The 12,658-nt window shown below is 42.4% G+C and overlaps 1 protein-coding gene across 1 annotated transcript in view; it reads left to right on the top strand.

Annotated features, from left to right (window-relative positions):
- Positions 1–12,658, top strand: part of CngA (Cyclic nucleotide-gated ion channel subunit A) — a 248,100-nt gene that overhangs the window by 98,606 nt on the left and 136,836 nt on the right. Inside the window, exon 2 of the mRNA XM_077664378.1 lies at positions 9,573–9,733. The gene's annotated coding sequence lies outside the window, so the exon portion shown is untranslated. The remainder of the gene's footprint in view (positions 1–9,572; positions 9,734–12,658) is intronic.

The raw sequence follows: 12,658 nt of genomic DNA on the forward strand, positions 1-12,658 counted from the left end.
GGGTAGCGGCTGCTCCATCAGAAGGAACATTAATGCAAGCGCATATTCTCCTGCGTCAACCTCATTGATCTTCTAATTTTTTTTTATTATGCGCCTCATATCATGCTATACATAATTTTTTTAGGAGATAGCTGGTGAAGAAGATTGACTGCTGGCGACATGTTTGACGTCAGGGCGTTATTTACTACACACTAGCTTTCTACGCGAACTTGCAGCATGCCGTTTCAGTAAGTGTGGTGATTCTATTCACATTGATCTTCGTAAACAAAAAAGCAGTAACAAATGTTAGCCTTTTAATTTTTGTTTGTAAACTGATTGAAACTTAGTGAGCTCATTGAAATAAATGGCGGTTTCCATGCTCTATGCGTGTAAAGAGGCATTCCTTTCGCTAGTCTAAGCATATGTAAACAGCGTATAATTGGGTAGAACCAGCCAAGGGTGACAGAATCAATTTTTTATAATGTTGCATGAGACATACTTTCTTTTTACTGGGATTTCGTGCCCGTAAAGTGCTCGTAAAATGCAGTATCAAATCCACTTTTCGTTGCCTTCATTGGCTACATTTGTGGGTTTCGAAGGAAAAGGTCGTTAGCGACGAGCGGGTCTGGAATGTTATTATGATGTTCCTTTAGTGCTGCTTACGACTTCTAAGAGAGGGAAAGCACTTTGTAGAGGGAGATGATTAAGGCGCACAGAGCATTCCGCTCAGTACTCCTGATCTCTTAATACCACTGCTCTCAGTCGCGCAGTCAAGAAGCCCTGGCTATCAAGTCGCGTTCATTATTTTTCTCAAGCACTCTTGTTACATCTCTGTGTCTGTAATCATTTTAACTCCTTCTTCGGGAAGGTTTCGCATTCACATCGCAAAAATAGTCTGCTCGATGATAATGAACTTAAGTACTTTACGCAAGTGCCGTGATGTCACTGTGGACATAACGTAGGTGAAGGATCAGGGCAGCTTGTGTTGTCTTTGAAGCCTTATCGATCGACGTACGTGGCTGCTGAAAGCATGGCCAGTGCCAGTTAACTGGAAAAAAACGCCGTTGCAGTTAGTAATGGGCTCTTTTGTGACGTCCCACTGACCGACGCGAACTATGCTGGCCTTCTAATTGGATAAATGGGACGGAAAATGGCGGTTTTCGCCTATCTATGAGAAAGGCGGCTCCCGGTTTTCAAAGCTCCCAGTTTTAACGGCGGAACGTAATTGGGGTATTAAACCAACTAATTATGTGGGATACGCACAGCATTGTTCTCTTCTTTTGTACGAGGTACAAAGCCGCTTGCTATTTGCCCAATGATCCCAGAAAGCATTGCAGTCGGAGTGTGTAATTCCTAGTGTAAGGCTGTCGGTGAGGCGGTACGCTGTTTAAAAAGCATCATTGATTAACAAAAATTTTTGAAAATTGCGCCAGCATTCTAGATAAACACGATTTCTGTTTCTTTCGTATGCTGGCAGTGAAATACTCTTTGACGGCAGTTGTGCTAGTATCATAATTCAATGTGTGTTGCTGTACATTGTGATTATGTCAAGACTAACTTAGCACGTAACGAAATAATCCTTTTGTTTTTTATTTAATCATTTGGGACACATGTTTGAAATACAGAGCTGTAGGCAAACATTGATTATATCATAAAAATCCTGGAGCCAGTCTGCGTGCTACTGACTCATCTCTCGAGCCCTGTTAATTTGCGCCACCACGTTTATTTCATTCATCGGGGTGACAGCCTTGTGACGTACATGGGAGACGTGACAATATGAACACGTGATTCCCTATCCGCCGTGCAACTGATCCCCTACCTCTCAGTGAAGCAGCTGAGCGTTGTGAAAATTAGATATGCCCGTTACTGATAAGATGAATGCTCTAAGTGCTTAGAACGCATAAAAAGCCCATGTTTATGATGACAGGTTTACTTTCAAATTTAAGGAAATGAATGAGGGTAGGGAGGTTAGCATTAAGACGTGAGCGGAAAGGTCTTTGACGGCCTGCTTTAAGCGAGCGTTGGTGTAGCAGACTTTAAATATGAGCGAAACAAACTTCAGGAAGTCGATATTTTCGGAATCACCTACCGCATTTCTTCCCTGTTCAAATACTATACTAAAGTGCTTCGTTGTTCGTAGTGAGGCAAGCTTATCTAAAACACCGGTAATCATCTTTTAAATGTTTAACGCTATGCATTCTTGATAAAGGAGTGAAATATTATATATTGTTACTGCCCCCTAACTAGGCGATTAAGCATACAAGTGAAGGAAAAAGAGGTCCTCGTTATGACAACGGGTGGCTGTTGGCTTCCGTCATGTTAACCAGACGTTTTCACGTGACTGAGAAGGTTGTCAAAAAGGGCTTTTGTAAAATTCAAGCATAGGAATTACTGGTACGCTTGTTTCGATGTGGTGCATACTGTTTTGCTGCTACATCAACGCTCAATATTAAATAAAAACCCTCTTTAATATTAAAAGAGAGGACCAGCTTAACACGCGAGGGCAGTGGGACAACAATAAAGAATAATGATAATAATGAAAAATAAGTCCCCTCGAATGCGCCGAAAAGAAAAAAACTGCTGAATAAATCTTTATAAGCCGTCATAACATGACTAGCGCTCCAGTGCTTTCGTATGCGCCTAAATGAGAGACGAAGTTGGCCGATGCTAATCCGTGCATAACATAGTCTGCACAAATATTCTAACGTGACGGCAGATTTCGGAAGAATGTCTCATTAATTTGGGCGGGTTCATTTTATATATTTGTCTTTTGTATATTTCCAGGGTACCTTTCCTTCGCGGTGACATTAACACACTTTGTGCTGTCGTAAATGTCGCTTCCGCTGATAAACCCACGTGTTAATCCAAAGAAACAAGCGAACTCGGAATTCATAGCGTAACAAAGTCATTGATTGGGAAAAATAATAAAAACACAATTGATGAAACTCATTTTTTATATGCTCAAAAGAAAGAAAAATTTAAGCTCTTTTTGGAATTAGCCGCAATAAGTGTTATCCCCCTCCATTAGGCAGCGCTTGTTTTAGTATTTGCATGTCAGCGCCGCAAAATAGCGTCACTACTTTTCGTGGTCTCTGCGAAATTTTTTTTCATGTGAGTTTGTTAATACTACCATATATGTGGTCAGCGTTCAAGAAATTGTTTTGTACAAAAATAGGGCCCACCACCATCATGCAGATTATACTCCCGGAAAAAACATCTCCCGATGTTTTCAAATTACCTCCAGCATAAGTATTTCTTTTTAGTTCTGCTAAGACGTCAAGTACTCGATTTTCTTCTCTAATCCGCGTCACTTTCAATCTCTTTTCCTAGCTTACCCTTGTCGTTTTCTATTCCTTAGGTCACTGTGAAATCATTTTATATTTGAAGCTTTTTTTGTCAGTCCCCAAGTTTTGGCCCCGTAGGTCATTACTGCCAAGACGGAGTTATAAATAAGAACTCTGTTTTACTTACGCCATTATGTAAAGGCAATACCAGCTCTAGAATGTCTCGTTGCGGTGGATACTCCGTTACGTTGTACATGCCTACTGATGCGGTATTAGATTATAATCGGCCTAAATGCCTATATTTGCGTTTGATGAATAAGAACGCAAGCCTTCGAGCTGTTGATGTTCATAAGAATGTAGAACGACATGGAAAAAAACACCCAGTGAGAGGTACCAACAAGCAGGTGCTGCTTCGATTTAAGTCATGATACGAAGGCAGATTTAAGCAGCTGGTATAGAGCAGCGTTTTTTTTATGTTGTCTACTCGAATCAGCTCAACGCTGTTGATTACTTAGGGCCTATCTCACATAGTTACTTGCGTATCAAAGCAGATCCTGATTGGACACTGTCTTCAATACAGAGCAGTATCAGCTACTGAGTTAATCCTCGCTTTTCTCGATGAATTTCGCCCAACCGTCGGCCAGTGACAAAGCATAATTAGGAGGGAGCAACTGTTGAATGCAATTCCTGGTTATCTTTTGCCGGCTAATTAAGGGCTGCACTGCGTGGTCACCAAATTCTGGTGAGAACAATTAACAAATATCAACAGTAACAAGTACAACTTAAAACGAATATGGTCTCGGGACCGAAGATTTTTGCGTCTTTGAAGGATCCAGAGATGCAAGACCTATTAAAAAAGGCATGTTTCGCCATCTGGAGAACTTAGTAAAGAAAGCTGGGATGACTGTTTCAGATAAAGGAAATAGAATAGAAGACAACAAAATACCCGTTGTCTGTTTTAAAGGAAGCATATTATTCATTCAGTTGGCCCTTTCGAGCAAAAAATGGTAATCACAGACTCAGAGTAGCTTGGGAATATATGAGACAAAAACAAGAAATGTGTCATAAATGTAAGCGCGACGTAGTACCATCACCATCATCATCGATATGCTGTGGCAGAATTGCTTATATGGTAGTGACAGGGAAATGCCCATAAAATATGACATACGAAGTAATCTTAAAATTAGTGCCTTTTTATTCTAAATCTTTTTGCAAAAGTGCCGTCATCTCCTTCCTATCTATCGAACCATAAAAAAGCGAATGTTCCCGTTCCGTCCGGCAGCAACAAATAACACCAGCGCTACTTCCATCTTTTCATTTGTGAATATTCGTCATTGTCGCATTTGAGCTGTCACGTTCGGAGGACGAAAGCAAACATTTATTTCCTCAAAGCGAGTTCACTCGTCTGCTACACCCAGTTAGAGAATAAAATGCCTAGAGGAAGGCGCAAGGATTATGTACTTTTGAAAGAAAAAGATCCTGCATCATTTCGTTTGAGACTAAACATTATCATCGATGTCCTTCAATAGAGCAACAGTCTGAAGGCCTCCCAATGAGCCGATTTGCTCAGCAGGCAATTTCGTTCGTCTACATCCTGCTATGCAAATAGCACGCATGTTTTTCAATTCCACGCGAGACATGAGGATAAATTGTCTGCATATCGAAAGAGATTTCATTCAAAAATACGAATTCTCTAGCAGTAGGGTTGAAAAACATTTCTTAGTCATTCGATGTTTTTTATGCGTCTGAACAGAAAGCTTATAACAAAAGGCTTGAGTTCCGAAGTTTTTAGTCCTTTTTTGCTGGTGTTTGTTTCGCAGAGGTAATTAGCCGTATTGGAAAGTCGTTTCACACTATTTAGGAAATAGCAAAGGCTTCAATTCTAGTCACGTCTCCTGAAAAGCTGTCTTTTTGTTTGTTCATTTTTTTTGCTGCGCTCTCTTAGGAATCTTGTCATTGCTTAAGTCATAATTTGAAAAGGGACTGCTGAGGTTGTCTCGGTCAAAAAGAGCGCTCAGTATATTTGAAAGAAGCCTCTTAACGCTATGAGGACTTGGGCAGACCAGTATTCCATTTTTTTTTATTGTACCCAGCCGTTCCGACATCTGGATGTTATCACCGTCTGAAGCTCTTTTCAAAGTGGTCTTCCCTAACTCTGCTGAAGTCAGCTTTTGATACTGAACTTCATGGAATGATTTAGATTTTTTTGTTAGAAATCCAAAAAAATTTTGTTCGCAATATCAACTTGCTGTGCGAAATATTGCCGCGAATATTTGCAGTATTTTTTCGTTTTTCAAATCTGCCGCCACACCACTTTATCGCTTTGTTTGCGATGAAAGACGCGGCTAGATTTATCTCGATTGATCGCAGCCAGGCAGAGCTGATTCTACGTTGTTCCGGAATGTTCTAGTAACTTTGCACGCTTTATCTCGAAAGTTCGCTGTCAGGTTTAAATTGAGCACTGCCGACAGCGGCGGGCATTCTGTTCGACGACCGCCGAGCATGCTTGTCGCTTAACCCCCGGCGAGTGATTCAGTCCATTGTGGGCGCAAGTCAGCCCAATAAACAGTTCTCTTTTAGAAGACCTTTTGTCCATCTTCATCGCTCCTTCGACTACCCTCACCACTACGTGACAATATAGACGGCATTCATTGGTACGAATAGCCTCAGGAAGTAATTTTACCATTGCGCTGCAAGACTCTGTACTGTTGCTCAGGACTTCAGTTGGATGCACAACTGAAAAATGAGTTTCGTGCAGAAGTAAAATGTTTCGTTTGCAGTCAAATTTTGGCAATAAATTAAAACCTCAAAATCAATCGTAAAACTTAGTGGAGTAAACAAACTAGCGGCTTATTCAGAATTCCTCCACATGCTGCACAGATACTGCTGCTGAGTAGATGTAGCACTAACACGAAGTATCCCCCAATGTAGAATATTTTAAAGGCGCTGCCGTATCTAAGTTGACAGGGCACCGTACGGGAAGTTCGGAGGTCATCGTTTCCAGCCCCACCGGCGGAATCTGGTTGCATTTTCTTCTAATTTCTTATAAAATATAGTTCGGCAATTATGTGATTACACTAATAATTTTCTATTAAGGAACACTAGAAATTAAAAAAAAAATTATTTTAAGCTTTCTTTGATTTCGATTACTCTTGGGTTGCTTACTAGTTCGCTTAAATATTTTCAACGCGAAGAGGTGATCTTTTGAAGCACATTCTGAGGAGCTCCGAAACATGCTTTTAAAAAACTGTCGCCCAGAGTCGCTAATATTACAGCATCTTCTACACAGATTCACTTTTATTCAACTTTATCCTGTCCGAACCATGCAATTATCATCAACGGAATTGAAATGTGTTCGTGTGAAGGATTTACAAATGTTTCGTTCTGAAGTGACAGCCAGACTCTTAGGCGCACCAATAGAAGCGCTACAATATTTTCCCACAGGACAGAGTCAAGCGGGACATGCTAGTAACCTTCGCAAAAAATTTGCATAAACTCGTCTGCTGACCCGAAATACGTGAGTTCTATCCCGGCCGCTGCGGTCGTATTTCGATAGAGGCGAAATCCTAGAGGCCCGTGTACTGTGCGATGTCAGTGCATGCTAAAGAACCCCAGGTGGTCGAAATTTCCGGAGCCCTCCACTACAGCTTCCCCCACAGCCTGAGTCGCTTTGGGACGTTAAACCCCCGTAAACCATAAATCAGCATAAGCGGCAGCATTGAACATATGACCAAATAGGTGGTGTGTACACAGCTGCAGTTTCCAGTTGTCTACCAGAGTGATTTTATTTAACTGGAAACAGGAAAAACCCAAAAGGAATTGTTCCCTTTGTGTCACCGATGCTGTTCTGCATAGTTTTCGCGTTCCCACGCTAAGTTGTCCATTCTGAACCAGCGAGCACAAGCGTGCCCCCGAGGCTTAGCGATAAGCACTCGACGGCCTTTATGTACTGCTATGTATCACCTACCCGTGAATCTAGTAAGCAACGGCGCTCGCGATGGCAGCAAAAAACGCAGCACTCCCGTTCTTTCTCTTTTGTTCTCATAATGCGGAACCAAAGCTCTGAGAGAAGCGCTTCGCTACCACCGTCCATCTAGGAAGACGGAAAGGAGCGTCAAAGCGTTGGTGCTTAACAGCAAAAGGTGGTACGGCGCCGGTGTTGGAGCACACCCTGCACCATTAACGCAGTGAACCGATCCGTACTCCTGCGTGCGAAGGCGCGCGTTGCCGGACGCGGTCATAATGAATGGTGGCGTCCGCAACTTGCCCTGGGTGCAGAAGACGCAAAGCGCGGCGAGCAGGCCGGTCCTAGCTCGCAGCATTTTTCGTCGAAAGGCGGGCATATATATGTTTCATTAGGCGAAGGTTTAGCGAGGTAGCACAAATGTCTCAGCGACAGATGACTCGGCAGAAGAAGAACGTTAATAAAATGTCAGATGCAGATCAAGCTTAGCAGTAGAGCACGTAATTCTCAGAAAAGGAGTCCCCGCCATGGTTCAGAGGTCATGGTGCTCGACTGCTGACCCAAGAGACGCCCGGCCCCGCCAGGCGCATTTATATGAAGGCGAAATGCTTAGTGCTCGTGTACTGTGCGATGTCAGTGCATGTTAAAGAACTTCAGGTGGTCGAAATTATCTGAAGACCTCCACTACGGCGTCCATCATAGCCTGAGTCGCTTTGGGACGTTAAACACCATAAAACCAAAACCAGCTAAGAGAAAGACAGCTAAGCTACTCACTGGTGGGAAGGTTCGGATCAGGCAGAATGTTCGCTTTCTTTCATTTCACTTTACGACTGATTTCCTTTTCTGCCGTTCAATGAGGCTGTATTATTTTCCGACCTGCTAATTTGGTTTAGGTTTTTCAATGCTCAGAGTTATGGTTGTCATATGTAACTAGTAAGTGCAGGGCACGTGTTTAGTTGCGAACAGATACTCTTTTATTCTAGTGACCGAAGACCATTTGTAGCATGAAATTCACAAAATAATGAAATTCATGAAATTCATTGAATAAAGTACAAGTTTTCTGTGCTGAAAAGCTTATTAAGATAATTGTCGGTTTAAAGCCATTTGTGCAGATAAACGATCAGTGGAAGCGACCGGCGTTCCTAAAAGCAGGCTGAACGGCCGACATATACAAACGGGTGACGGGACAACTATGTGAACATGCAGTTCTGACAGGAAGACAACCACGATCACGAAGGGTTTCTTAATGATGAGCGTACTACTTTCATGTGGCCAAAGACAAGAAAGAGGACGATTAGTTTTTTTCTTTCCTGCCTATAGAATCACGTACCGTTGGGCGGCGGACGCACACGACTGATCTGGGTTCTGTATCGGCGGCTAAAAATGGCTAATACGCTTGTTTTGTGCCCGTCATATATAGTACCTCCGTTCTCACTAGCACACAAATCAATCGGTGAGACTTCCTGCTTTCCCACTGAGGGTGATGGAGTTGGCGAAGCACATCACTGAATATCTATCAATCAATCAATCAATCAATCAATCAATCAATCAATCAATCAATCAATTGAAATGCCTAAAAAGCAAGGCAACATCATACACCGCGTTTGTCAAGCGAATGTAACAAAATAATATTATTCAGTGAAGACATGCAAATGGCCTCAAGAAACGAGACGGTGATCGCTGCATTGATTCCGGGGAGCAAACAGGAAAAAAAATATTTTCTCTTTGTCTCGTTCACCGGGTTGAGAATGAAGCTCTGAACTCCAACTAATCTCTGTCGAATAATCCAGCATGCTCAAGTTTAAGTGCGATAGAGCAGGGAACGAGGTTTGCTTGTTTCTGCATTTTGAGCGTAGCAAGCAATGGAACAATCATGCTTCTCCGCATGCTGTTTCGTACTTTGGCAGTTGAGCGTAGCAAGCAAAGCAATAATCATGCTTCTCCCCATGCTGTTTCGTAGTTTGGAAAGGCAATCTGTTGCCTGAAAGGGAGTTAACGCGTGTTTGTTTTAGTTAATTTTGTAGTGGGCGCCTACTTAGTAGCATCGTTCATCAGCCGTTGTGGAACGTGTACTGCATTTGTTGAAAAAGAGCGTGTCGAATTGGAAGGCATAATAGCTAGCGTGAACATAAAGATAAACGTAGACCGAGAAAAAAAAGGACGAAAAAACCCTTGGTGTCATTTTCTCGGTACATGCCTCTGTTTGCCAACGCTTTCTAGTCTTTTTATTTGTATCGCCAACTAACCTAGCTTTCTGCCTTAAAGCACGGTGTCGCTCTCGCCTTTCCAACGTGCAATGCTCACGCAGTTTCCTCTTTTCTTCTTCCTCTCTCTTCTCTCCCCAGTGCTGCCCGGGTAGTTTCTCGTGGCCTGCCCTCTTCTGTCAAAGGGATCAGTCGTCTGGGCGCTCCGCAGAAGTGAGGCTGTGCTAGTAGACTATCCACAGCGGATTACATTTTTGCTCTTTCTGACACCACGTCAGCTCCTTCGCGGATTGTCATCGAAGGTAAGGCTGGAACTGGCTTCTGTCAGACAACTACAACCATGAAATGCTTCTTAGATTTCTGTCATTGTCCCTGGCGTATTTTTTAGAACAAAAAAAAAATAAGAAGCTGAATACAGATGCCCGCAGTGGCCATAATTTTTCTGGTCCGTCCGAATTACTACCTTTCCTGAGGTTTCTGCTCTACAACTCCTCTTATTTTAAGGCCAGACATCTGTCGATAGCTTTGCTTCTTCTGAGTCCGGTGTGTTTTGCAAAAAAATGTGCGCTGTCTGAACTGCATCTTACCTGCACTGCAATACTCAGTCGGCAAATAAGGGAACGTATTCTTTTATCTTGACCGGTCCCCAGTGGGAAACTTAGTAAAACCCCGTTGTCGTTCCTCTAGCATGCGTAGTGTCAGAGTGTTTCCAGTGTACTTACCCTCGGTCAAACGCCTTCCGTTTCAGTCGCGTAGCAAAGCATCCTTAGCATCCGGCAAGCTTTAAGTCAGTGTAACGCAAGAAAAAACAGAAGAACATCACCCTTACTTTACAAGTCGTCTTAGTATGTGGGAATGCAGTAAGTGCTCCACTATGCAGTTAAAACAGGACCACGGGGCTCAGTACTTTTGACCAACGCTCTATTTTCCTTCAGGTTGATGTCACCGCTATAAATTACATTCATAAATGAGTGTATTCATATGCAATGCACAAGTAGCACAATGTTCCAGTAGCAGGAAGCGTGTGCTGCCCCAATTTCTCCAAACCCAGCTGACCTTACTTACCCGCATGCACAAAGCCGAAAGTCGGTGACTCGTGACGCCCGCGGGATGGCGACCCCATTCTGTGATGCGAGCACGAGCAGAGTGACTCCCCCCTCCCTCCCCCCCCCTTTCCTTCTCTTAACAAAAAAGGCCTATTTATCTACCCGCACTTTTTCCCTTACCAGCGAGTGACGCATTCAAAAACTCTTATGTCTGCTTGCATGGATGGGCTGGTGACAAGCCTCAGCAGTTGAAGACCCGCCATCAATAGCAAACATTCTTTCCACCTCCCTGCTTGCTCAGCCGCATGCTTTACGTTGGACGGGCCATAAGACATATGCTTAGTTCAAGTTAGAACTTGCCTTTATTTGACTGCTACCATGCGTAAAGCCAGTGCGGCCCCCTGTGGGGCCCGCTTGCCGACTACTTTTCGTAATGAATTGCCTAAAGCACAGTGAAAAAGTAATTAAAATCATGTAGGCAATTGTTTCACTGTATGAGGGCGCATATTGTTTTGCGCTGCATTAACAGTTCCCACATATTCGAAAGAAATAGTGGCCCTACGATTTCGTCAAAACAGTCAGGACAATTTTATCAACCTTATAGGGCAGCTCTTAATTAACGCGTTCCTCAGAAACATGCTAAATTAACGTGATTATTTAGCTTCGCATTTTTCAGAAACGCGGCGCTAAATCACCAGTTCTCGTTAGCTAGAAAGCTGCTTTTTGCGTTTTGTTTTCTTCCTTTATAAGACCTTAAAGAGCATAATTGACGCTACTTCAGCGTTCATGGTCTCCAGTGGTAAACATTTTTGTATATGTATCGGTTGAAGAAGGTTAACTAGTCATTGACACCACAGAAATAATAAGGCACCAGAAGCGATCTTTTTACACATATATTTAAAACAAATTGTTTGCTGAGGTCGCGAATGTTTTCCAAATCATGTTTTGCTTTGAATACATTAACTAAGTTATGGTTATTAAAACGCTATTCACATAATTGCCTGCTGCAGAAGTGAAGTGGCTGTATTAGATCGGCTTGATTCTTATGATTTTCAGATCAAAGCGCAAAACTAGGCCGTGCCCTTTAAGATAGCCTACGTCTTTATTCCAGCAACATACTACGACACACTATCCTTCGTAATATTGTGCTGAATACGGTGCAATTAAAGTGAAATATAGTCCGTAACGTAGTAAATCCTTATGAGCGTTATTATATAGTGAATGGTAGAAAAAACAAAACAACAAATTACACAGGTGATTCCCTGCCTTTCTCTTCTAAGCGTTATCTCGCAAAGCGTTTTTCTTATATATCAAATAAATGCACTTGCGTCGGCGTGAATGATCACACATGATAGAGGCAACCCGAATTTCTTTTTCCAGTCATGGCTATATCTGCTTTATACTTGTATTCCCGAAGTCGCCTCTGCTCAAGCAAGCTCCCCAGTTTAATGAAGAAAAGAACTTAGTTTCTCTTCACGCTTTCAGCGCCATCTATGAAGCGCACGCATCGAATGATTTCATTGCATAGCGTTGGCAATGGTTAATTGGTTTGAAGGAAAATGCGTGCACGTGATGTTGAGTCGCACGAGTGGGAAAAGAGGTACACGTGAGTCATCTATAGCAAGCGATGCTTATCTAATAACGCTTTTTCCTTCACAAGCAATGAACCTTACCAGATGTTTCAAATAAAGGAAACCGCTACATTTGCTGAAGGCGATCATTGACACAAGGCTTGACGGGCTAATTAATGTCAGCAGGCTGACTGTTACGAATATCGGTTTAACAATTTGCATGTTCAGGTAGGAAGATAGGAGCCACAGACGGCGAAGTGATTCCTTCACTTTCAATTATTTAGCGTACACATGACGATAAGCTGGTTCCACGACATGTCGTAGGTAAAGATAATTAAGGGCCAATGACAATAAATTGTCCCTGCATAAAGATTGTGATCAGGAATTGTGTCAAGTGTATGGTAGCCTTTAGTTGTACTGCATGCGCAAGATATCTGGCATGTGTCTAAGGACCATATGAGTGTATGTGATTACAGAGTTAAGAATTACATTTAAAAAGAAACGCAGGTGTTGATTGCCATAAGTAAATACGTAAATATTTAAACAAAAGAAAAAAGTTCCCTAAAGTAAGAGCTCAATTCTTTATGGCTTTTTTCAACAAGCAGAAATT

Source organism: Amblyomma americanum, chromosome 4, assembly GCF_052857255.1.
Source record: "Amblyomma americanum isolate KBUSLIRL-KWMA chromosome 4, ASM5285725v1, whole genome shotgun sequence".
Taxonomy (NCBI): Eukaryota; Metazoa; Arthropoda; class Arachnida; order Ixodida; family Ixodidae; genus Amblyomma; species Amblyomma americanum.